General features: G+C 38.1%; 1 protein-coding gene across 2 annotated transcripts in view; it reads right to left on the bottom strand.

Annotated features, from left to right (window-relative positions):
* Positions 1 to 25,573, bottom strand: part of TTBK2 (tau tubulin kinase 2) — a 166,055-nt gene extending 140,482 nt beyond the window's left edge. Inside the window, exon 1 of one of the 2 annotated variants that reach the window (XM_045448015.1) lies at positions 25,485 to 25,573. The gene's annotated coding sequence lies outside the window, so the exon portion shown is untranslated. The other variant, XM_045448014.1, reaches the window with a different exon arrangement.
* Between the last annotated feature and the right edge of the window lie 1,468 nt (positions 25,574 to 27,041).

Genomic DNA, 27,041 nt, shown 5'->3' with positions numbered 1-27,041 from the left:
GGTCATGATCTCATGGTTCACGATATCGAGCCCTGTGTTCAGCACAGAGCCTTCTTCTAGGATTCTCTCTCTCTCCCTCACTCTCTGCCCCTGCCCTGCTCGTGTGTGTGGGTGTGTGGGTGTGTGGGTGTGTGGGTGTGTGGGTGTGTGTGCGTGTGTGCGCACACGCACACTCTCTCTCTCTCAAAATAAACAAACATTTTTAAAAAGTCAACCAATCAACAGTGACACTCCATAACCACATGTGCATAACAAAAGTTCAACCACTTCCTAAATAGTCTCACTTCACTGATCCCAGAACTCTTAAGCCTCATAGCTCTTCCTTGCACAGAGAGACATGAAAAAGCATTTGGTTCAGATATTCAGTGACGGCCTCTTCCTTCAAGACAATTAAAAGATATAATTCGGGGCACCTGGGTGGCTCAGTCAGTTAAGTCTTCGACTTCAGCTCTGGTCATGATCTTGCAATTCACAAGTTCAAGCCCTGCATCGGGATCTGTTGCTGACAGCTCAGAGCCTGGAGACTGCTTCTGATTCTGTGTCTCCCTCTCTCTCTGCTCCTCCCCCACTTTTTCTCTGTCTCTCTCTCTTAAAAAATAAATAAAACATTAAAAAAAAATTTTAAGACAAAATTAAATTTAAAAAGAAAAAAAGAGCCAAATATCAAAAATTTTACACAACCTCAAAAAATTTAAAACAGACTGAAACCAATAACCTACTGTTTTACCAAGTTTGTGGCTCTAAAATACAGTAATTTGATTGTACATTCCCTATTCTAAAGGAATAAAAGAACCACAAAGAAATGTTAAAACAGCCTTTAGTAGTTATATTATTACAATATCAATTACATTATTTTAAAACTATTATAGATATACTGCAGAACACAGCAAATAACTGATTACATTAAGCCACTAGGAATCAACATTTTACGCAAAAAGAGATATAAATACAGAAGTCAAAGAAGTAAAAATCCTGAAATCTTATAATGAAGAAAATATGAAAAAATATGATCTTTACTTAATTATGTACTTCACAACTAACCATGAGCAGTCCTAGAAGCAACAAAGAACAGTCTCATTAAACATCCATTAGTATCCAGACTGAGGGTACCAAATACCATTTTCCTCCCCGCCACACCCAAAACAAAAAAGACTGAGGGGTGTCTGGGCAGCTCAGTTGATTAAGCATCTGACTCTAGATTTCGGCTCAGGTCGTGATCTCATGGTTTGTGAGTCTGAGGCCCACATCAGGCTCTGATGACAGCGGGAAGCCTGCTTGGGATTCATTCTCTCTCTCTCTCTCTCTCTCTCTCTCTCTCTCTCTCTCTTACTTTCTCTCTCTCTCCTCTTCCTCTCTCCCTACCCCTCCCCCACTCACATTCCTTCTCTCTCACTCTCAAAATAAATTTTATTTATTTATAAACTTTGAAAACAAAATAAAAAGAATGAAAGCTCCTTGGACAAATGACTACTTCTAAAACTACGGCAGAGTATGTAAAAGATATGCCTAGAATCTCGCTATGCTTGAAAGCAGGGAATATACAGCAGGGTGCCTGGATGGCTCATTTGGTTAAGTGTCGGACTCTCGGTTTCAGCTCAGGTCATGATCTCACGGTTTGTGAGTCTGAATACCACGTCAGGCTCTCTGCTGTCAGCGAGAACCCCACTTTGGATTCTCTGATTCCCCCCGCCCCCATCTGCCCCTCTCCTGTTGATTCTCTCTCTCTCAAAATAAATAAACTTTTTTAAAAAGTTTAAAAATTTTTCTAATTTATAAAAAGAAAATCTACAATCTAAAAAGGCTAGTAAAATATTCCTCCCTTTTACAACTGTGTCTCTGTATGAGGCCACATTTTCTTTATATACTTCAACCAAAGCAACATATTGTAAGAGAATGAACACAGAAGTATGAGAATCCAGCTGTCTTCTATCATGCCAGATATTGAAGAAACTTAAAAAAACATAAAAGAATGCCATTTATTTCATCAACTTGCTTTTCTGTTTTGGAAAATAGTTAACATGCAACAGTTTTATTATTTTAAAATAAATAAATTTAAAATATATTTTAATCTTAATACAGTAAATACCATTACATATAAATCTATGATTAAAAAAACAAACTCTTTAGGGTCCTCAAAAAAAATTTTTTTTTTTAATTTTTTTTTTTTCAACGTTTATTTATTTTTGGCACAGAGAGAGACAGAGCATGAACGGGGGAGGGGCAGAGAGAGAGGGAGACACAGAATCGGAAACAGGCTCCAGGCTCTGAGCCATCAGCCCAGAGCCTGACGCGGGGCTCGAACTCACGGACTGCGAGATCGTGACCTGGCTGAAGTCGGATGCTTAACCGACTGCGCCACCCAGGCGCCCCGGGTCCTTAAAAAATTTTAAGATTAGTAAGACAGACGTCCTGAAACCAGAGTTTGAGAACAGCTAAATTATGTTATAGAGATATATATTTTTCCCTATTAATAATCCAGACTTATGGTATACAAAGTTATGTGAATGAGTAAACTTTTTTTAGAGTTCCATTTTTGTTTTATAATGTTTTCTAATATGCCATTTTGTAGTTTTTTTTAATCACGAGAAGTGTACTCTTTAATCCCCATTACCTATTCCCCCATCCACTTAGATAAGAGTCTGTTTCTTGGTTTGTCTTTCTTTTCCTTTGCTCATTTGTGGTTGTTTTTTTTTCTTAAATTCCACATACAACTGAGACCATATGATATCTGTCTTTCCCTGACTGACATATTTCGCTTAACATAATACTCTCTAGCTCCATCCATACTGTTGTAAATGGCAAGAATTCATTCTTTTTTATGGCTGAGTAACATTCCACTATGTGTGTGCACACGTGTGTGCATACGTATCTTCTTTACCCATTCATCTATCGACAGACACTTGGGCTGTTTCCATAGTTTAGCTATTGTAAATAATGCTACAGTAAATATAGAGGTGCATGTACCCCTCTGAATTAGTGATTTTGTATTTGGGGGATAAATACCGAGTAGTGCAATTCCTGGATTGTGGGGTAGTTCTATTTGTAATTTTTTGAAGAATTTCCATAGTGTTTTCCAGAGCGTCTGTACCAGTTTGCATTCCTACCAACAGTGCAAGGGGGTTCCTTTTTCTCCATATCCTCGCCATCACTTGTTGTTTCTTGTGTTTTTTTATTTTAGCCATTCTGACAGATGTGAGGTGATATCTCATTGCAGTTTTGATTTGCATTTCCCTGATGATAAGTGATACTGAATAATTTTTCATATGTCTGTTGGTCATCTGTATGTCTTCTTTGGAGAAATGTCTACTCACATCTTCTGCCCATTTTTTAATAGGATTATTTGCTTTTTGGGTGTTGAATTGTATCAGTTCTTTATATATTTTGGATATTAACCCTTTATTAGATATGTCCTTTGCAATTACCTTCTCCTATTTGGTAGGTTGCGTTTTAGTTTTCTTGACTGTTCCCTTCACTGTGCACAGACGTTTTATTTTGATGTAATCTGAATAGTTTGTTTTTGCTTTTATTTCTCTTGCCCGAATAAGTAAACATTTTTTAAAATTCTACAATCTTTTACTAATTCTACAAACTTTTACTAATCATCCTTTCAATAAACATTTGATGAGGACCCTGCCAAAAACTGTGGAAACACTAAGATGAGTAAGTCACAGTTCCTAGCCTGTAGGACAAGAATGGCTCCAGGAAAGAGTTCTCAAAGATGATGCTATTGATAGAATACCTAAATGAACCTGAATACATTAAGAGGAGACCTGTACAAATTGAGGAAAATTTGGGACTGAATTAGTGATTAGGAAACTAACCAACCAAACACACAAACAAAAACAACAATTATAAGCTCTAGGAAAAAATAAACAAAAATAACAGTGTAGAGAAGAAAAGATACCATTATCTCTATTTATATCTGTATAGATAGCAAATTTCACCTACACGTCAAAGCATTTACAGAGTCAAAATAAAGTCTGAATATTGACGTAATCAAAATTAAGATATAACATTACTGAAAAAATAGGACTTAACTGTGGTAGGAATGAGATAAGCAGTGAAAAAAATAAAATTCCCATCTTCCATAGAAAAAAGCCTATATATTATAACTAAAATTTAAAAGTTAGGGGCGCCTGGGTGGTTCAGTTGGTTGAGCACCTGACTTCAGTTCGGGTCATGATCTCTTGGTTCATGGGTTCGAGCCCTGCATTGGACTCTGTGCTGACAGCTTGACCCCTGGAGCCTGCTTCAGATTCTGTGTCTCCCTCTCTCTCTGCCCCTCCACTGCTCACACTCTGTCCCTCTCTCTTAAAAATTAACATTAAAAAAAAATTTTAATAAAAATTAATCAGTAGCAATACAAGCACATCAGTTTAAGATATAGAGGTAAACAATGAAAAAATCAGGAAAAAGTGTTCAAATGAGTACTTCTGCAGAGTTGTAAACAGGGCAGACGGTGAGGAAAGAAAACTGTTCTTTTCTATAATAAAGTGCAGAGAATCATTAAACTTTACATGCATATTTAAATTAATTGAAAATAAAAAAATAAACTTAAAAAGTAACTTGTTGGGGCAGTTGGTTGGCTCATTCAGTTGAGCGTCTGGCCCTTGATTGTGGCTAACGTCATGATCTCATCATTCATGGTTTCCAGCCCCCCCACAGAGCCTGCTTAGGATTCTGTTTCCCCCTCTGCCCCTCCCCCACACTCACTCTCTCTCCCTCTCTCTCTCTCCTCCTCTCTCCCTCTCTCAAAAATAAGTAAATGAACATTAAAAAAAAAGTAACTTGTAAAATATTTAAACATGAAAAATTCTTTATGCTTCAAGTTAAAGAGTTATAAAACAGTATATATAGATATATACATATCTATCTATCTATATACATAGATAGATATATATATAATCCCATTTGTATTTTTAATAGTGTATACATAAATTATGTATAGAAAAAACCTGCATTGGGGTGCCTCGGTGGCTCAGTTGGTTGAGCGTCCAACTTCAGCTCAAGTCATGATCTTACTCGTGGGTTTAAGCCCTGCTCCCCCCAAGTAGGGCTCTAAACTAACAGCTCAGAGTCTGGAGCCTGCTTCCGATTCTGTGTCCATCCCTCTCTCTCTCTCTCTCTCTCTCTCTGAAAAATAAATACACTCTTAAAAAAATAAAATAAAGAACCTGATTGATATTTACCAACTATTAACAAATTAACAAATTAACTATTAACAAATTATATAGTTCTATATAATAGGATTATTTTAAGGAGTATTCCTCTTCTGTAAATTTACTACACCAAATACATATTTTTACAATAAGAAGGGAAACACTATTTTTAAAAGTTAAAAATTTTAACCCTTACATATATGGTCAAATGATTTTCAACAAAGGTGTCAAAACTATTCCATGGGGAAAGGACAATCTTTTTTAAATGCTTACTTTATAATCATATGCAAAAATTTACTGAAAATAGAGTTAAAAAAAACTATACAACTCTTAGAAGACTACATAGGGGAAAAGCTTCACAACATTGGATCTGGCAATGATATCTTGACTATAATATCAAAACAAAAGAAAAAACAGATAAATTGGATTTCATAAAAATTAAAAACTTTTGTGAATCAAAGGATGCTATCAACAGAATGAAAAGGCAATGGAATGGGAAAAAAATATCTGCAAATCATATCTGATAATGGGTTAAATATCTACAGTATATAAAGAACTACAACTCAACAACAAAACAATGTTTTTAAATAGGCAAACAACCTGAATAGATATTTTTCCAAAGAAAATATGCAAATGGCAAGTACATTAAAAGATACTCAACATCATTAATCATTAGGGAAACACAAATCCAACCACTAACCACTTTATACCCATTAGAATGACAATTATAAACACACACACACACACACACACACACAACTGCTGGCAAAGATGAAAAGAAACTGGAACCCCTGTGCATTGCTGATATTAACTTAAAATGGTGCAGCCACTACAGAAAACATTATTGGAGGTCACCCTCAAAATTAAGCATAGAATTAAAAATATGATTAAATAATTCCACATCTGAGTATATAGCCAAAAGAATTCAAAGTAAGGAGTCAAAAAGACATTTGCACACCATTGTTCATAGCAACACTATTCACAATAGCCAAGAGGTGGAAGTACCCAAGTCTCCATCCCAAGTGACAGACTAATGGATAAACAAAATGTAGTACATACATATAATGGAGTATTATTCAATCTTAAAAAGGAAGGAAATTCTCAAACATACTACAACATGAATGAACCTTGAAGACATTATGCTAAGTTAAATAAGCCCATCACAAAAGGTCATATTTATGGTTCCATTTATAATAGATACCTAGGTAGGCAAATTCAGAAAAGTAGTTTCTGTCTGGTGGGTTGCTAAGAGCTACAAGGAGGGGATAGTGTTGATTTACTGTTTGGATACGGAATTTCATTTTGGGAAGATGAAAAAGTTCTGGTGGCACAACAGTGTTAAGGTATGTAATGGCACTGAATTTGTCCACTTAGAAATGGTTAAAATGGTAAATCTTATGTGTATTCTACCACAGTAAAAAAAATTTTTTTAAATGATTACTAGTTACCCCTCAGATATAACTACAAAATCCAAATAATTTTCATGGTCTCACTCTAAGTTACCAATGGAAATATCATGGAACAAAATGATACCCTGTGTGGAGTCCTTCACAGAACACTGAAATAAATCTAAGAATACACCTGTTCCAATTAGGAACTGAACCCTACAGAAAACACCTAGAGTCTTATAAGCTACCAAGATGTACTACTTGTACTGCTTCTAAAATGGCTCCCAATGATCTCTCATCTCACGCTTTTGATCCCTCCTTGAGTGTAGGCGAAATCTAATGACTTGGGGTGCCTGGGTGGTTCAGTTGGTTAAGCATCCGACTTTGGCTTAGGTCATGATCTCACGGTTCGTGAGTTCGAGCCCCACATTGGGCTCTGTGCTGACAGCTCGGAGTCTGGAGCCTGTGACTCCCTCTCTCTGCTCCTCCCCTACTCATACTCTGTCTCTCTCTGTCTCAAAAATAAATAAACATTAAAACAAATTTTTTAACAACAACAAAAAAAACCTAGTAACTTGCCGCTAATGAATAGAATATAACAAAAGTGATAGGTTGCTTCCCAAATATATTACTAAAGACGTCTACCTTGCTCACATTCTTTCTCTTTGGCCCTTCCCACTTGGTGCTCTGATGAGGCAAGCTGCCATGTTGCCTCCCAAGAAAGGCCCAACATGGCAAAGAACTGAGGATAGCCCTCGCTAGCAAAATTATATGATTCCATTTATAACTGGTACCAAGAGCTATAGCAGAGAGCTGAGGCCCTTAGTTCAACCACTCCAAAGGAACTGAATCAATGCCAACCATCGGACTAAGCAAAGAAACAGATCCTTCCCCAGCTGAGCCATGTGACAACTACAGCCTATCCTGACTGCAGCCTGTGACTGACCCTAAAACAGAGTACCTACCTGACTCACACCCAAAATCTTGACCTAAAGACACTGTAAAATAATAAATGTTGTTATTCCAAAACACTAAGTTTTGGGTAATCTGTTATGCAGCAATAAATAAGTGACACACCAGCCTTCAATGGTATGGGGCAATAGTTCTTTCTGATTCCACATCACTAATTATATCTAAACAGTGAATGTAATTTGGCTGCAAATAATTGGAATTCATTTTTCAGTAACACTAATAACTTAAAAATAATCAATCTTGATGCAAGAAAACTAGATACTGCAAGAGAAAAATTAAAAATTTCCTCCTTAATAATATTCATGACCTAGAATAACCTAGGTGACCTTAATGACCTAGATCCTAATAGAGTAAACAGCATACTAATGAATTCAGTCAATGAGGATAAATCTGAAGATGTTGCCAAAACAGACCCAAAGATGATGAAATATGAACAAAACATATTAAATGGATATTCGATTTGTAAAATAACATGTGGTGAAAAATCACTTGAAACGTGTTAGATAGAAAAAGACTGAGAAGAAACAGCCAACAAATTAATAAGCAAACACTGACAATCCCCTAGATTATAAATCCCTTAAAGATGAAAACCATATCATAATCACATACCCTCTGCCATAATAAAAAAATATATAAACTTTGCAGTTAATCAAGAGACATTTGAGGGGTGCCTGGGTGGCTCAGTTGGCTGAATGTCCGACTCTGGCTTAGTTCATGATCTCATCACTCACGAATTCAAGCCCCACATCAGGCTGTGTGCACAGCTCAGAGCCTGGAGCCTGCTTCAATTTCTGTGTCTCCCTCTCTCTCTGCCCCTCACCTGCTCACACTCTTGTCTCTTTCTCTCTCTCTCAAAAATAAACATTTAAAAAAAATTTTTAACACAAAAGTGTATTTTAAAAAAATAGATATTTGGGGCGCCTGGGTGGCGCAGTCGGTTAAGCGTCCGACTTCAGCCAGGTCACGATCTCGCGGTCCGTGAGTTCGAGCCCCGCATCGGGCTCTGGGCTGATGGCTCAGAGCCTGGAGCCTGTTTCCGATTCTGTGTCTCCCTCTCTCTCTCTGCCCCTCCCCCGTTCATGCTCTGTCTCTCTCTGTCCCAAAAATAAATAAACGTTGAAAAAAAAAAATTAAAAAAAAAAAATAGATATTTGATGAAATTAATTAACAAAACGAAAATGAGGAAACAAACTATAATTTAAAAGTTATACAGATTCACATACACAAATATAACAGAAAGATGCGAAGAAAAGGAGAAATAAAAGGAAAATGAAAATAAGAATAAGAGGAACAATGGCAAATGGATAAAAAATCCTATAATAATTCTATAAACATAAGCTAGACCAAACCACACCAAATGAAGAGAACTCCCTATAAGAGAAATTAACACAATACTGCAGTGAGTTTATTGTGTTCTAAGTCCAGAGACTTCTCAAAAAATAGACATGAAGACCAAACTACCTAGATTCAAATCCTGGTTGTGTAATCTAAGGCCCATTACTTAACTTTTCCATGCTCAATTTCCTCATCTAAAAAAAAACAGGTAACAATGGTGGCTATCTCAGGATTAAAAGTGACAATATATGATATATGTAAACTATTTATCACAATGCCTGGCATACTAAGTGTGCTCAATAAATGGCCATGATTACTTAACAAATCATTGTGTATGCTTCTTAACCAAAAGAAGAAACAGTCACATTAACAGACATACTACTGTCCAAAGCAGTCCCTGTGCTGCTTGAATGCTGATGAACAGAAATTACCATGTTTGCATAGAGGCCTTGAATTTAAACCCATTATACAACTACTACTTAGCAAATTCATACAAAAATGTTTTTGCCAGCAAGAGAAAAATATTACTCTACAACTATGATTACAAATTAAATTACAGCATTTGCATTGTTATAATCTTGCTTTTAAGGTTAAGCGAAAATTGGTTGATCAAAAAGGGAATAAAAATAAACCAATGCCACCTACTATTTCTAAATTAGAAAAAGTATAAATTAGTTCCTAAATGTGTCTTGACTTGAAGCAAATTTTGAGAACCCGCCCACATAAAGGAAGGAAGCATTATCATAGTGACTATCAAAGAAGAAATTATTTAAAAATAAAAACTTAGACTCTCATAAACCATTGGTAGGAATGTACTCTGGAAATAGTTCTAAGTAAAGCTGAAAATGTGCATACCTCGTGACCCAATAACTCTCTTCCCAGGTATATATCCTAAAAATACTCTTCTCTCATGAGCCCCAGGAAACATACACAAATATGTTCATAGCCACACCATCCATAAACGCCAAAACAAAAAACAACTCAAATGTCCAGTAAGAGAAGAATGGATAAAGTGTAGTATATAGTCATATAGTTAAGAAAGAAAGAAAGAAAGAAAGAAAGAAAGAAAGAAAGAAAGAAAGAAAGAAAGCATTAGTTTCCTACTGCTACTGTAACAAATTACCACAAATTTATTGGCAAAACAATGCAAATTTATAATCTTACAATTGTAGAAATCAAAAGTCCAGGCTTCAAATGGGGCTAAAATCAAGGTGTCAGTAAGGCTATGCTTGTAATGGAGGCTCTAGGGGAGTATACTTTTTCCTGTCTTTTCCAGCTTCTAGAAGCTGCCGGTATGCTTTGGGTCACGGACCCATCCTGCATCTTCCAACCTAGTTGTACAGCATCTTCAAATCTTTCTCTCTGAGCTCTGCTTCAAACATCATGTCTCTTTATATATGTCTCCCTCTTCTAAGGTCCCTTGTGATTACACTGAACCAACCTGGATAATCAAAGATAATCTTCAAAAGCCTTAACTTAATCACATCTGCAAAGTGCCTTCTGACAAATAAGGTAACACATTCACAGGGCACCTGGGTGGCTCAGTCAGTTAGGGGTCAGACTCTTGATTCCATCTCAGATCATCATCTCACAGTTGTGGGATTGAGACCCAAGTCAGGCTCTGTGCTAGCAGTGCAGAGCCTGCTTGGGATTCTCGGTCTCCCTCTCTCTCTACCCTTCCCTTGCTCTCTCTTTCTCTGTCTCAAAATAAATACATAAAGTTTAAGGGTAATACAGTCACAGGTTTCAGGGATTAGGGCACCAATATCTTCAAGGGATCATTTTCTACCTACCACAAAAACTATACTAAACCAAAAATAAACGACTGTGACACTGAACTACTAGAACAAGTCTCACAAACAACATTGAAAAAAATCATACAATATAGATCCTTTTTTTAAACTTATTTATTTATTTTGAGAGAGAGAGAGAGAGAGAGAGAGGGAACATGCAAGCCAGAGAGGGAGAGTGGGAAAGAGAGAATCCCAAGCAGGCTCCGTGCTGTCAGCGCGAAGCCTGATGCAGGGGCTTGATCCCATGAACTATGAGATCATGACCTGAGCTGAAATCAAGAGTCCATTGCCTAACCAACTGAGCCACCCAGGTGCCCCCCCCAATATAAATCCTTTTATATTAAGTTCAAAAATAAGCAAAACTAAATTATGTTAAATAGGGATGCAAACATAGGTAGTAAGTCTATAAAGAAAAGCAAGGACATGATTTTTTACAAAAGTCACGAGAATAGATTCCTTTGGGGTATAAGGGAATAAGATCAGGAAGGGGCTTCTGAGATGCAGGTAATGTTCTATTTCTTGACCATTTATAGTAATATTAAATTTCACACCAATGTTTTACGTAGTCTATGATTAATATGTCTTATAAAAAAAAAAAAAAGCAGGAGGGACACCGGGGCACGCAGTTGGTTAAGTGTCCCACTTCGACTCACGTCATGATCTCATGGCTACAGAGTTCAAGCCCTATGTCTCAGAGCCTGGAGCGTGCTTCGGATTCTGTGTCTCCCTCTCTCCTCTCTCTGCCCCTCCCCCGCCTCTCAAAAATAAATGTTAAAAAAAATAAGTAAATGAAAACAGCAAAAGATAATAGTCATATAAACCAGAGGCAAGGAAGCTAGGCACAGAATAGATTAGGCAACAATCATCTAGCAGTGTGACAGACAGCAGGAGACTGTTCCATCTATGCAATAGTGAAAAGCCAGCTAACCTATGAGTTGGTCATAGGGCAGAAATCTAGGTTCAGAGTAAAGAAGCAGGCTTATAAGCACATACATAATTTACAATGCTATAAATTTCTTGAGGTCAAGAGCAGAATTCTTCTCATCTTTGTACTTAGTATCTAGCATAATACCTACCACAGAACAATCTTTCAATAAATGTTTAATTATTGGAAGAATGAATACAACTTCTTTCACATTCTATACAGCTGAGTGAAATTAAGTCATCCTCAAACAAGTAATTGAGAGTTGATTTGAAAATAGTCATTCAATGAATTGTTATAAATACACAGAAGAGTAGGTAGAAGTGTAATGCATGGTTTTGCCCTTAATTAATTTACAAGCAAGGAAAGAAGAAAACATAAATAATTATTTCCAAATTATTCTTTAAAATAGAATACATAATGCAAAAACAGAAAGTAACAGTAATTCTCTGGATTTAAAAGGTAAAAAATACAAAAAGTTAATCAACATCAAACTGTAAGGGCCAAGTACAAATGACAAATCAGAAATGCTAGAGGTTTACATGAGATAGGATGATTATACAAAGTTTCTCAGAGGAGGTGGACAGGATTTATGATGATGGTTCAGTAGACTGCAAAATAACCACAAATTCCTCCCACTCCTGTATACATATCTTTTTACAATGTGACCTTGCTGCATCTCCCACAAAGAGGTAGAGTTTCTTTACCCTGGAAACTGAGGTTGGCCCTGTGACTTGCTTTGACCAACAGAACACTAGCAAACATGACCCAGAAGCTTGAAAAGCATTTATGCTCTCAACTAGCCCTCTAGTGCTTGTTTTGGAACCCAAATTGTGAAGAAACCCAAGCTAGCACAATGCCTCGCATACATGAGCCCAGACAAGACCAAAAAAGAACATGCAGTTGGACCCAAACGGCCAATCCACAGAATATTTAACTAACAAATTGTGTTACCCTCTGAACTTTGGGGTGGTTTGTTTGAAGGCAAAAGCTAACTGACTGAGGAGCTAAGCAAAGGCACATAAATGGAAATGAACAAAACACACAAGTGCATGGAAAAATGAACACGTACAGTTGTCTACATGGACTAAGATTAGTCTAAAAGAATTCTGATCATAGAGAAAGAATACATAGACATGAAAGGTAAACTGAGTTCAGACTATAAAAATCATGCTAGGAAGAAAATGAACTTTATTCTATTTCAGCAAAGGGGAGCCACTAAGGGACTTCGTATAAGGGGATGGATATAAAGCAAAAGGAAACAAAGTTCAGTTATAACTATTATTATCTAGATAGACTGTATAACTAACTATATAACTATATAACTATGTGTGTGTGTGTGTGTGTGTGTGTGTGTGTGTGTGTGTGTGTAGCTATATATCTATAACTAGATATCCTCCTATTTGGAGGGGAAGCTAGATAATTCACAAAATAAATAACAGCATGGTTTTTATACATAGTGCCATATACAGTTTATGTTAGATTCTGCTCTTGAACAGAGTGTTGGAAAATTATTTTTACTACAATTTTAATCCCAATGAGAAGAGTGCTAGAATTAATCATCAGAAGCTTATAATGTGTCTAAAGGGCATAGAAGATATCTTTGAAGCTATATTTGGGCATAAAGATAATACATAAATTTCTAATGACAGCATAACTGTGAAATATGACTCCTCTTTGTTTGAAATTTAAATATACTCACCAGGTGACTGCAGCTCCTGGCCACAATAAAGTGACAGGGACCAGATTTACCCTACCACATTAAACAACTAGAAAAAAGGACAAAATATATGAAACATGGTTTTTAGACACTATTGACAATAAGCACTACAGAATAGGGATCCATGAGAAAAAGGGAAATAAAGTTAGCCTTACAAGTGCCCCCAACTCACTACCTGGAGAGAATTTCCAGGCCACAGTACAGGGATGGGGAACCCAAACAAAGACCAGAAATCTCACTGAGTTAAGGAGACAAAATTCAGAGTTCTGGGGAGGTCAAGGCAAAACAAAACACTGGAGAGGAGATATCAGCACAAAGAATGAGCTGTGGATATCTAGAGAGAATTCTCCTTGAGATTCTGGCTAAGTACTTATCAATGCACCTGTGTAAGGAAGTGAAGTGATCAAAGCCAAGTTCAAACCACTGGAAAGGGGCAGGCAGAACAATCTTTGATGCTCAAATAAGGCTATGAATAGTTTGCATACTCACCAGACAGAGTGAAAAAGACCTTCAAAAACATTCAGAGCCTTGGATGCATCAAAGTATTTTCAAATAACTATCCCAAAACAAACTCCCCAATATTTAAAGGAATACAAAAAAAAAAAAAAAAATCCAGCACGTAACAATGTAAAATCATAATGTCTGGCACTCAAACAAATTACCAGGGATGAAAAAAGGAAATATCAATCAATAAAAACAAACCCAAGTCAAAGCATTCTGAAGAAAGAAGAACAAAGCTGAAGGTATCACAATCCCAGATTTCCAGATCTACTACAAAGCTGAATCATCAAAACAGACACATAGATAAATGAAACAGAAAAGAGAACCCAGAAATAAAACCACACATTTATAGTCAATTAATCTACAACAAAGGAGGCAAGATTATACAATGGAGAAAAGACAGTCTCTTCAATAAATGGTGCTAGGAAAATTAGACAGCTACATGCAAAACAATGAAACTGGACCACTTTCTTATACCATACGCAAAAATGAACTCAAAGTGGATTAAAGACCTAACAGTGAGACCTGAAACCATAAAATCCTAGAAGAAAACATGGGCAGTAATCTCTCTGACATTAGCATTAGCAACATTTTTCTAGATAGATCTCTGCAGGAAAGCAAAAACAAACTATTGGGACTACACCAAAATAAAAAGCTTTTGCATAGTGAAGGAAACCATCAACAAAACCGAAAGCGTAACCAACTGAATGGAAGAAGCTATTTGCAAATAATATATCTGATAAGTGGTTAATATCCAAAATGTATAAACAACTTACACAACTCAACAGAAAAAAAAAAAAATCCAAAGAATCCAATTTTAAAATGCGCAGAGGCCCCAAATAGGCATTTTTCCAGTAAAGACATACATACAGATGGCCAACAGATACATGAAAACATGTTCAACATCATTAATTATTAGGGACATGAAAATTAAAAGCACAATGAGATATCACCTTACACCTGTCAGTGTGCTAGCATCAAAAAGATAAGAAATAACAAGTGTTAGCAAGGATGTGGAGAAAAAGGAACTCTCTTACACTATTGATGGTAAGCAAATGCATAGAGCCACTACGGAAAGCAGTATGCACGTTCCTCAAAAAACTAGAAATACCATGTGATCCAGTAATTCTACTACTAGGTATTTATCCAATGAAAACACTAATTCAAAATGCTATATGCACTCCTGTGTTTACTGCAGCATTATGTATAATAGCCAAGATACGGAAGCAAACTAAGTGCCCATCAAGAGATGAATAAATAGGGGCATCCAGGTGGCTCAACTGGTTAAGCGTCCGACTCTTGATTTCTGCTCCAGTCATGATTTTATGCTGGGTGTGAAGCCTGCTTAAGCTTCTCTCTCTCTCCCTCTCTCCCCTCTTCCCCTCCCCCACTTGCACACATGCTCTCTCTCTCGCTTTCTCAAAGAAAAAAAAAAAAAAGAGAGAGAGAGAGATGAATGAATAAAACAGAAGTTACATATTATGGAATATATATGGAATGTGGACTATTACTCAGCCGTAAAAGAATGAGATCTTGCCATTTGTCATATGGACCTAGAAGGTCTGTGAAATAAGTCAGAGGAAGACTAATACCATATGATTTCACTTATATGTGGAATCTAAAACAAATAAAAACAAATGAACAACAAAAAAAGTAGATGCACAAATACAAAGAACAAACTGGTGACTGCCACAGGGGAGGGCCGTGGTGGGATGGGCAAAATGGGTGAAGGAGATTAAGAGGTATAGACTTCTAGTTAATGGAGTGAATAAATCACGGAGATGAAAGGTTAAGCACAGGAAATACAGCCAATGGTATTGTAATAGCATTGCATGGTAACAAATGGGAGCTACACTTGTGGTGAGCACAGCATACATAACTCTAGTCTTATCTTAGCACTGTACTCTACACACCTGAAACGAACGTAACATTCATTGTGTATCAAATACACTTTAATTAAAAAAAAAAAAAAAAGGAACGACAGGAAGGACAGAAAGGAGGAAAGAAAAGTAAAAACAGACCCAGAAATAGAAGTGGTAGACAAGGACTTTTAGACATTAAAAGTATATATCTGAGATAAAAAAAAAAAAAAGGGGGGGGGAGGGGGGAGCACCTGGGTGGCTCAGTCGGTTAAGTGTCTGACTTCGGCTCAGGGTCATGATCTCACAGTTCATGAGTTCAAGCTCTGAGTCTGGCTGTGCACTGACAGCTCAGAGCCTGGGGCCTGCTTCAGATTCTGCTTCCCTCTTACTCTGCCCCTCCCCTATTTGTGTTCTCTCCCTCTCTCTCAAAAATAAATAAATAAACATTAAAACAACAACAACACTGGATAGGATTAACACCAGATTAGCTACTGTAAAAGAAGGGATTATAAACTGGAAGACAGAGAAGAGAAAAAAAAAAAAAAAAAACAAAACTATCCAAAATGAAACATACAGAGAAAAAGAAACCCAACCAACAGATCATCAGTCAGTTATGGGATAACATCAAAAAGCCTAAAACATGTAATGTAACTGGAGTCCCAGAAGGAAAGAACAGACTGTTTACACTTTTATTTTGTTGTCAGTTACTGTAACCATACTGTCTTATATAAAGTTTCTTTCCACTTTTAGTAGATATTTTAATTTCTAGATACACTCATTGGGCCCAGAGGGATTCCATGCTAGGGGGAAAAAAAAATCTAAAGAAAAAAAGGTCTTAAATTTTTTCAAATTTGATAAAAAAAAACATTTATCAAACACCTCCTATTATTAGAGTAAAAGACCAGATGCTTTCAAAGTAATCCTGATCTATTATATAAACAGGTAGAATACATAATCTGTATTCCAAAAATAGATTAAAATATAGTATGATGCAGAGTGGCTACCTCCTATCTCAAAAGTCAAAACAATATATTTTTCACATTATAAAAAATAATCTCGGGGTGTCCAGCTCAGTCAGCTAAGCACCCAACTTCAGTTCGAGTCACCATCTCCTGGTTTGTCAGTTCGAGCCCCACATTGGGCTCTCCGCTGTCAGTGCAGAGCCCAATTCAGATCTTATGCCCCCTTCGTCTCTGCCCCTCCCCCCTCGGTTTTTTTGTTGTTTAAAAAGTTTATGTATTTATTTTGAGAGAGAGAGAACACAAAGGGGGGTTAGGACAGAGAGAGAGGGAGAGAGAGAATCCCAAGGAAGATTCACACTGTCAGTGCAGAGCCCAACTAAGGGCTCAAATCCACAAACTGTGAGATCATAACCTGAACCAAAATCAAGAGTCAGATGCTCAACTGACCAAGCCACCCAGGAGCCTCTCAATTATGTTTTTAAACAAGGTGAGAGAGAGATGCAAGTTTACAGAGGTACACAACAGCTAAGTTTTTCAAGACACTTAATAATATTAATGTAAAGAACAGAAATAACAGTCAAGAATAGGATAAATCTCATGGGATTTTGTTTTTGTTTTACCCCAAAGATTTTTGGCCAGAGCCTCTCTAAAGGGCTATTAAAAACAGATAAAGATTTGTGATTAATGCTATTTGCTGATAGCAAAAGGAAAAGAATATTTAGTCACCATTCATACTTCAAATGTTCCTTTTAAACTTTCACAGGAGGTAAATTACACTTCTAGCAGCATGGAAACTCTCTGGGTTCAATAAATATATTCAAGAAAGTAAAATACCTATTAAAGACAAACTTTACAAGTCAGTAGTTACAATTACTGACAACAGGATAAAAGTGTAAACAATCTAGTTCTCTTCTCCCTGGCTACAACACTAACAACACATAAGCAAATCCTTTCCCTAAAGAAAGTACAGTGTAACTTACATGGCCAGATTGTAATGAAAACACTGAACAAGACCGTTCCTTTGGTAAAATCTTCTGTAGCTATATCAACCAAACAAAGCATTATAGGTCTATGATCTTCCCACTAAGACAAAGGGAAAAAAATCAATACAGAAACTTCTCTGTAATGATCTCCATTTTAATTATAAGTATATTAATTTTCCTTTTTCAAAATAGCAAAACTGAGGCAAAAAGGAGTTAAGTAAAGTACTATGATATGTTACAGTAAAAATTAGAATACACTCAAATTGCATCCTGATGCATAATTAACAGTTTGTATTCATTTGCTGTGTAAGCATTTTTTATTTTTTTAATGTTTATTTTTTTTTTTAAATATATGAAATTTATTGTCAAATTGGTTTCCATACAACACCCAGTGCTCATCCCAACAGGTGCCCTCCTCAATACCCACCACCCCCTCTCCCCTCCCTCCCACTCCCCATCAGCCCTCAGTTTGCTCTCAGTTTTTAAGAGTCTCTTATGCTTTGGCTCTCTCCCACTCAAGCATTTATTAATGTAGAGGTTAATGGCTCTAGTAACTTTATTTTCTAAACCAAAATTAGGTGCCAGAATATGGTAAGAGACTTTTTTTTTTTCTCTGATTGCAAATGCATTACATATTTTTAAACTTACAAAGATATCCAAATTATATCCTAATTACTTGTATATTTAATAAGTCACCTATAGGGGCGCCTGGGTGGCTCAGTCGGTTAACTGTCTGACTTCTGCTCAGGTCATGATCTCACAGTCTGTGAGCTGGAGCCCTATGTCGGGCTCTGTGCTGACAGCTCAGAGCCTGGAGCCTGCTTCAGATTCTGTGTCTCCCTCTCTCTCTCTGCCCCTTTCCCACTCATGCTCTGTCTCTCTCTGTCTCAAAAAAATAAATAAAAACATTAAAAACAATTTTTTTAAATAAAAAAAAATAAGTCACCTATAAACTGTTAGATTCTAGCCACAGAGAGACAGTTACTTACCTGGAAGACTTCTTTTTTGTAACCATACATACCCTCCTACTGGTAATGCCTAGTCCTCATTTCGGAGGTTCAAACACAGAATGTGAAACATAACATAGGAATTCTGTCAGTACTCAAGCAACTGAAGCCTGAGAAAACCCAAAGTAGATACTCATACTGTACAGAGAGGTGGACAGACTCTGTAGAACCAAATTTTTCAAATGCTCTGGTGTTCTGAAAGCATTTGTCTGAAGCTGTTTCAAAAGCTGTGTGAACATTTAATTCTTATTAAATTTTTTTATTTAAAAAGCTTATTAAAAATAAATTATTATTTTTAATTACTTAACAGCTTATAGCTGTAATATATCTACTAACCTCTGAATCTGCTGGCATATGGAGAATAAACTGTGGGTGACAAAACAGAAGACTACTTCCCTGAACCCACTCCCCAGACTGTTAGTTCTGTCTGGTAATATGTTCACCCAGTAGTCTGCATTTTCCCTTCATGATACTTGGAACACTTAGAATTCCTTATTCTATAACAGACTGCCTCCATTATATTGTTAAGCTCCAGAAGTGACATCATTTTTGTCCTTTTCACTGCCAAATCTCTAACCCCTAGCATAGTAACACAATAGATGCTGAACAAATATTTAATGAACAAATGGATGAGGCTATTACAATAGTTCCAAGGAGAGATAATGAGGTTCAGAGCTGCCACATGTTTAAGGAGAGGTAATGAAGTGAAAAGAGGCTACGTTAAGGTAGTTACAATAGAAATAAAAAGGAGAGATTCTGTGCAGGTAGAACCAGGGGAAAAAGGAAACCAAAATATATACATACATAATGAGATTTTTGAGCTTGGGCAACTGATTAAATAATAATACCTTCATTTGTAGAACTAAAGCACTTAAAAGAGGGCTGACTTTTGTCTTGGACATGTTGGATTTTCTAAGTGCTAAACAAGCACAGCAGAAATGAAGTCCTAATCTAGTTTACTATCTACCATATGAATTAGCTTCTAGATGATTTTTTCAAATCAAATTTCATGAGAGGCAAGAGTCTCTTTAGCTATTCATTTTTTCCTACTTCCTCCCTTCATCTCTGCCTCATTGGTCATTGCAAAATGTTGATAAAACCATTTCTGAAGTATTTTAGAAACTAGGCCCTTAATGGATCAAAGAAAGTAAGAAAGAGGGTCTTTCCAACTTAATATATAATATATAACATGTATAAAACTAAATGTCAAATATTAACAAAATACAGTATTTAAATGAATAAGACAAGGAAAACAATGTGAAATCACTTTTTTAAAAAGGCAATTATCTTGAAACTGCAGAAAGAAGACAAATGTAAAAAAATGATAAAAGGAAGCAACCAAGTGTCCATCCATTGATGAATGGATAAAGAAGTGGTATATATACACAACAGAATATTTTAGCCACAAAAAACAATGAGATCTTGGCATTTGTGACAACATGATGGACCTAAGGGGTATTTTGCTAAGTGAAATTAGTCAGACAGAAAAGGACAAATACCATATTATTTCACTTATATATGGAATCTAAAAAACAAAACAAATGAACAAACAAAAAGCATTAACAGACCCATAAATACAAAGAACAAACTGAGGGTTGCCAAGGGCAGGGGGCAAAATGGGTAAAGGGGAGTGGGAGGTACAGGCTTCCAGTTATGGAATGAATAAGTCATGGGAATAAAGGGTACAGCATAGGAAATATAGGCAATGGTACTATAATAGCACTGTATGGTGACATATGGTAGGTACACTTGTGGTGGGCATAGTGTTACATATAAGTTGTGTACATATGAAACTAAAGTAACATTTTGTACCAACCATACACTTCTATATTAAAAAAAAAATGATAAAAAGCATTCTGGTAAAAATACATATAATGGCAAATAAATTTTCTATTTCAAACATTTAAAAATACCAATTCTTATTTTCATTAAGGTGCAAACTTTCTATAAAACAAAAATGCTGATTCCTAAAACACAGTTAAATCCTGAAAGCTTACCAGAGACAGTGAAAAGCTACCACCTCCCATTCTTTTTTTTTTTTTTTTTAATCTTTACTTCTTTATTTTTGAGAGAGAGGGAGAGAACTCAGGGAGGGGCAGAGAGAAGGGGAGGGACAGAGAGAAGGGGAAGGACAGAGAAAAGGGAAGGGGCAGAGAGAAAGTGAGACACAGAATCTGAAGCAGCCTCCATCCACGCTCTGAGCTGTCTGCGTAGAACCCAACTCGGGGCTTGAACCCACAAACCATGAGATCATGACCTGAGCTGAAGTCGGATGCTTAACTAACTAAGCCACCCAGGCTCCCCTACCACCTCCTATTCTTCAGAAGACACTAAAACACCTCAGATTCTTTTCAAAGAACACTTAATTTTTTGTAATGTTTATTTTTGAGAGAGAGAGAGAGAGAGAGAGCATGCGCTCACACATAAGGGGGGAGGGGGAGGCGGAGAGAGAGCATAGGAAGCAGGCTGACAGTAGAGAGTCTGATGCAGGACTCTAACTCATGAACCATGAGATCATGACCTGACCTGAACTTGAAGGCTTAATGAACTTAACCACCCAGGTGCCCCATAACACTTAATTTTTTACCATGGGAAGTTTAAATCTAAGTGAAAGTGAATTTCTTAATACAATAAAAAGGAACTATCAACATCCCAAAACATCGAGGATCTCATATACAAAGGTTAAAAAAAAAATCATTAAAAAAATTCAATACAAGTCCAACTCTTGATTTCACCTGAGGTCATGATCTCACAGTTTGTGAGCTCCACCTCTGCATAGGGCGCTGTGCTGGCAGTGCAGAGCCTGCTTGGGACTCTCTCACTCCATCTCTCTCTGCTCCTCCCCTGCTTGTGCTCTCTTTCAAAATAAACAAACATTAAAAAAAAAGCAAACAAACAGAACAGGGGCACCTAGGTGGCTCAGTCAGTTGAGCGTCTGACTTCAGCTCAGGTCACTCATTATCTCACTGTTTATGGGCTAAAGCCCCATGTCCAGCTCTGTGGTGACAGCTCAGAGCGGGAAGCCTGCTTCAGATTCTGTGTCTCCCTCTCTCTCTGACCCTCCCCTGCTTGTGTTCTGTCTCTTTCTCTCTTAAAAATTAACAACCATTAAAAAAAAAAGAACATATAAAATAATCACAAAGAGAAGAATAATTATGTTTACCATAGTCATAAAACATAAATGAAAATATACCAAGAAATCTGCTTAAAAATCACCGATTTAAAAGATGAAATTTTCTGGCAAAACTGACATTCACATTACGTAAATAATTTAATTTCAGTATGTATTTTAGAGATTTTTATTTTTTTTAAGTAATCTCTACACCCAAGGTGGGATTTGAACTCACAACCCCAAGATCAAGAGTCACATGCTCTACCAGCCAGCCACCCTTCAACCTGTATTTTAAACCTACAATAAGATCACCAGATATTAAGGAAGACAGAAACTTTTTTTTTTTTCGAGAAAGAGAGAGAGAGAAAGAGTGCAAGGGGCAGGGGAGAGAGGCAGAGAAGGAGAAGGAGAAAGAGAGAGAGAGGGAGAGAGAATTGCACACAGGCTCCATGACCAAGCAGAGCCTGACACGGGGCTTGATCCCACAACTTGGGATCACAACCTGAGCTGAAATCAGAGTCCAACGCTCAAAAGATTGAGCCACCCAGGCACCCCAAGGAAGAAAGTAACTTCTGAGTGGCAATACTATATATGTGTTGTTCATATGCTCAAAAGTTAGCTCTAAAAAACTCAACTTTTTCATACAGACTTAAAGACTCTTGTCTCAAACATGGAAGTATGACATTTAACCTGAAAACACTGAACATTTACAAATAAAAGTTATAAAAGTATTTTCAACACAAGGATTCTATCCACTGAAGCCTCAGGTGGGGCGGGGGGAGGGGGGGTGGGGGTTCGAATCCACCACTGCCATCGCTATTATTTACAATACACTGCATAACAACAACAAAAAAAGGACGACAAGGAAGTAAAATAGCATAAATATGTTTAATTTCAAAAATTCATACATTGAAGATATCCTGCAATATTACTAATCAAATAAACGGACACAACTCCAGCTATATGTTGAGTATTTCTCAAAAACCTCAAGAAGAGAGAAAAAAAAAAAAAAGGAATACATGACTAGAATCATTTTGAGTAACTTAAATTGTAAAGTTCAAATTATAAAGCCCAAATTGTAAAGTTGTTTGTCACATACCTATAAAAGAATTTTTCTACAGGAGACTTCTTTAAGAGTGGGGAAGGATGTAAGCTATATTTCCCATTAATTCTAAAAGGCTATTTTATTTCGTGAATCAATTCAACCCACACTAGTTCAATAATGGTCATTAAAATTTTTCCCTTGTTATACATTGCTTTTTGTTTTTAGGCAACAAACATTCATTAACTCACAGAGTTTCTGAGGATTAGGAATCTAAGAGTGTCTTAGTTGGGTGGTTCCAGGTCAAAGTCTCTCACAAGTTGCAATCAAGTTGTCATCTCTATATAGTACTTTTTAAGGTTATAAAATATAAAGAATTGACTGCCCCTGTCAAAGTTAGATTCCATGATAGAGAACTAAGCTCTGTAAGATTTGTTTACATTGAAAAACCAACAATCTATCACTAATTATCACCTTTTAGCCTATTTTTTTGAGGTAAAATACTTTCAAATTTGTCTAAATTATACAAACTTCACTTCCAACTCTACACTTAAAACTATTTGAAGCCCTATTATAATTGAGTTCAATTTGCTAAAGCAAATGAGCGTGTTCTCATGGAGATTTCCTGAGGCATTAAAATAATCAGTATTTTTTAAGTCAAAAAAAAAGACACAAAATCTGAAATCATATATAGTACAATAGAGAATTTACTAAATTATGTATTAACCACAGTACAAGAGCATAAGAAAGATCTATTATTTTTAGCTCCTTACTGAAGATCAGATTTATTTCAATTTGATATTATAAATTAAATTAATGAAGCTAGGGACTTCAATTTCTTTTATGTTTCTAAAACTGAAAGAGAAAAAAACATTTCCTAACATTCTATCATAAAAGAATGAGAAACTTTCCTTTATAAGCATGCTTCAGACATCCCTTTCAGTGCCTTGATCAAGATACATCATACAGGAAAACATAACTTTCTAAATTAAAGGTTCCTTTTGGTATGTTTTCAATTTGAATGGATCACAATATGCCATGGAAATGAGTACACTTATTATTTGAAAAATTTCTAGAGTTAGTTCTTCAAGATTAGTCATATTAGTAATATTTGTCAACATTACTGTTTCTTTATAAGAAATACATAACATTCAATTCCCTCAATACTTTAAAATCAATCTCCCATCTCTCCTTTCCCCCCAAAGAGAACATTATTCTACTGAGCCAAAAGAAAACAGCAAACACATCTTTCTTTGTGGTCTATTCTGGCAAATCAGTGTTTAGAAACCAATGCAACTGTTATTAATGGCTCAGAACACACATTAACAAAACACAGAGTGGATTCTCCCTGCGTGTATGTGTACATGCGCCCATTCATAATAATGTGATCCTCGTGTATTTCAGTTTTTTTGGATTTCAAAATCTCAATTTCTACTGAATACCAAAACATCTTTACATAATACAAAGACTATAAGAAAACTGCTCTCTCTCATGTTTAAAGAACAATTTCTAAAGCTAAGGATGAGAAGAGTTAATACCGGGACTGCTGCCACCTATCAACTTTAATTCAAAGCAAAGTACAACTCAATGTCATTTTTACCTCCAATGCAGCCACGACTGAAACAAAATTAACTTCACTGTGCGATAAAGTATCCTGGCATCCAATGGATTATTTACTTCTCTGATTTGACAGTACAAACGTGTGGAGTCTTTTGTCCCTCCCACAGCACCCAGGGTGTCAACATCATCTCAGTCCAGGCAAATGGCAGGCAAATCCTTCAGGTCATTACTTTGCACCTTAAGTACCAGAAAGTCATGGCCTTCATTGTCGTTACTACACAGCAAACAGACTGCATAGTCCCATGCCTCCTTCTATTATATTTGGGGAGGCGGGGTGCGAAAGAAGCGCTCAGTGTATCCTGAGAACCCTCTGTGCTCAGCCCTGGTACCAGAAGCTGCATAAATACAAGCAATATATGGGTCACCTACAGAGAGAGAAACAGACGAAGCTTCGTGACCCTCCAAGTTCAGTCAAGACACCGAAAGGCTCTCGGGAAACAGGGCACAAGCCTTCGGGTAAACGGTGTAGAAGCAGACTGTCTCCGAGGTGGAGTGACTAGGTCTGGCACAAGCCCAGGGCGTGGGCAGCTACCGAGGAGACTCTGGTACCCTTCCCCTCCGCACCAGGGTCGGTCACTCCGCGAGGGGTGCGGCTGGAGGAGGGGGTCAGGACTGGGGGAGGGCGGGGCCCGGGGCACCCCAGAGGCGCCCCGGGGGTTCGGGGGGGTGTGTCCTACCTGGGCCGTGGCGGACGCAGGGATTTCGGGCGGAGGGCTCGGATCCAGCTCAGGACCAGGACCGACAGGGATCAACCCTCAGCAGGCGGGACCGCCGCCGCCTGCCCATCCCCCGCCGCCGACTGCGGCGGGAGCCGAGCGCGGCTTCGAGGGCCGGCCGGCTGGGTAGTCCCCTCGGGTACCGTCCGCGTTTACTGGCGGCGGCGGCGGCTGCGGCTGCTGTTAATGCTGCTGCTGGCCGCCCCCAGCCGCTGCTCTTGTGCCAGCCCCTGCTCCTCCTCCTGCCGCCGCCGCCGCCGCCTCGTCCCCACCGCTCCCATCGCCGCTGCGGCGACTACTGCAGCGCCCGCTGACCCGACCCGACGTTATTCTCCCCCTTCGCAACCCGACACAGCCTAGCCCACCTGCCCTGCCAGTGCGCACGCCCACCTCTCCGCCGCAGGTGCTGATTGGAGAGCACGACCCGAACCCGCCAGGTCGGTTGGCTGGTCCCATTGCCTATCACGACGGGGGCGGAGAGTCAGGCAGAGAGCGTCTCCGCCCCCCACCGGAGAATTGCCGCTATCTTCAGGTTTGCCTGAGAGGGCGAGTTACCGGGAAAGGAGCATCACAATGGCAGCGCGCGTGCGCGCTGGAATTCTGGGCCTTGTAGTTCCAGCCACAGCCGCAACTGCCCGTAGGTCCGGAGCGTAGAAGTAGAGCTCCTGAGACTAGTGGTTGGCCCACGTTGGTGTCCTCTTAGCTCAGTAGTTAACTTGCTTATAGAGGCATGATTGTGACACCAGGTTTGGGCTTTTTGGAAGAAAATCGGAAATGCGTTGTTACGATACGAATTTACACTGAAGGAGTCACGAAGAAGGGCCCCAAACCGTGAGGCCCTACCATGCCACCTCCTCAGAACCAGAGCTGCCAGGATCTGGCAAATTGGCGCCATCCCCAGAACCGCCTAACAGGAAGCTAATCACCGGCGGGCACTAGGAAGAGGCCTAATGGTAGAAGGAGGAAAGGAGACCGAGACCTCCAGAAAAGACTACCAGCCTGGAGCCCGAAGTGTCCTTACTGCAACCCGTGAAAAACGAGGCTTCCTTACCTTTTTCAAACACCACTAGCAAAGGACACACAGCCCTTGTGAGGGCCAGGATGGGAATCTAAGCAAGACAATTGCGGGAATCCCTCGAAGACTTTCAAGGAAAAGCGAGGAGAGCAGAGCAATGAGGCTGTGTGGGATAAATTTGTATTAGGTGTTGATTGTGTCAAGCTCTTTGGTGAAGAGGAAACCTTAAGATTAAACCTCTCTCCCATCCTTACCCACCAATTTAGAGAAGAAAAATCTCAAAAGAAGTTAAGCAACTTTCCAAGGCCATAAAACTAATTAGTGCCCAAGCCAAAACTCAGGTCTCTTGTTTACTTGTTTTTCAATTATTTATTTTATTTTCATTTGAGAGAGAGAGCGCGTGAGCGGGGGAGAGGGGCAGAGCAAGAGAGAGAATCTTAAGCAGGCCCCTCATTCATGGCACAGCCGGTGGCAAGGGCTGGATCCCACGATCCTGGGATCTTGACCTGAGCCAAAATTAACAGTCAGATGCGCAAGACTGAGACACACAGGTGCCCCTAATTATTTATTTTAAGTAATCTTTATACCCAACATAAGACTTGAACTCACAACCCCAAGATCAAGAGTTGCTCGCTCCTCTGCTTGAGCCAGCCAGACACCTCAAAACTCAGGTCTCTTAAACTTACTCCTGTGTCCAATGCTTTTTTTTATTTAATAATCAAAATGACTCCCAGGAGTCTGCCATGGACTGAAAGGATGCAATGACTTACAAGCTTCATCTTACATTGAATATTTTTCTTCACTCAAGTGACATTATGATTGAAACTAATTAATTGGGAGTATGGAAAGGTTAATAATAAATCCTATGTTCAATCTCAGAACTGTTATAGAATCTGTTTCTTCTTATTCAGGAAATGCCACGGCCTCTCCAC

This window comes from Leopardus geoffroyi, chromosome B3 (genome assembly GCF_018350155.1).
Source record: "Leopardus geoffroyi isolate Oge1 chromosome B3, O.geoffroyi_Oge1_pat1.0, whole genome shotgun sequence".
Lineage (NCBI taxonomy): Eukaryota > Metazoa > Chordata > Mammalia > Carnivora > Felidae > Leopardus > Leopardus geoffroyi.
The sequence above is the reverse complement of the archived record's forward strand: the minus strand, read 5'-3'. Positions and strand labels throughout refer to the sequence as shown.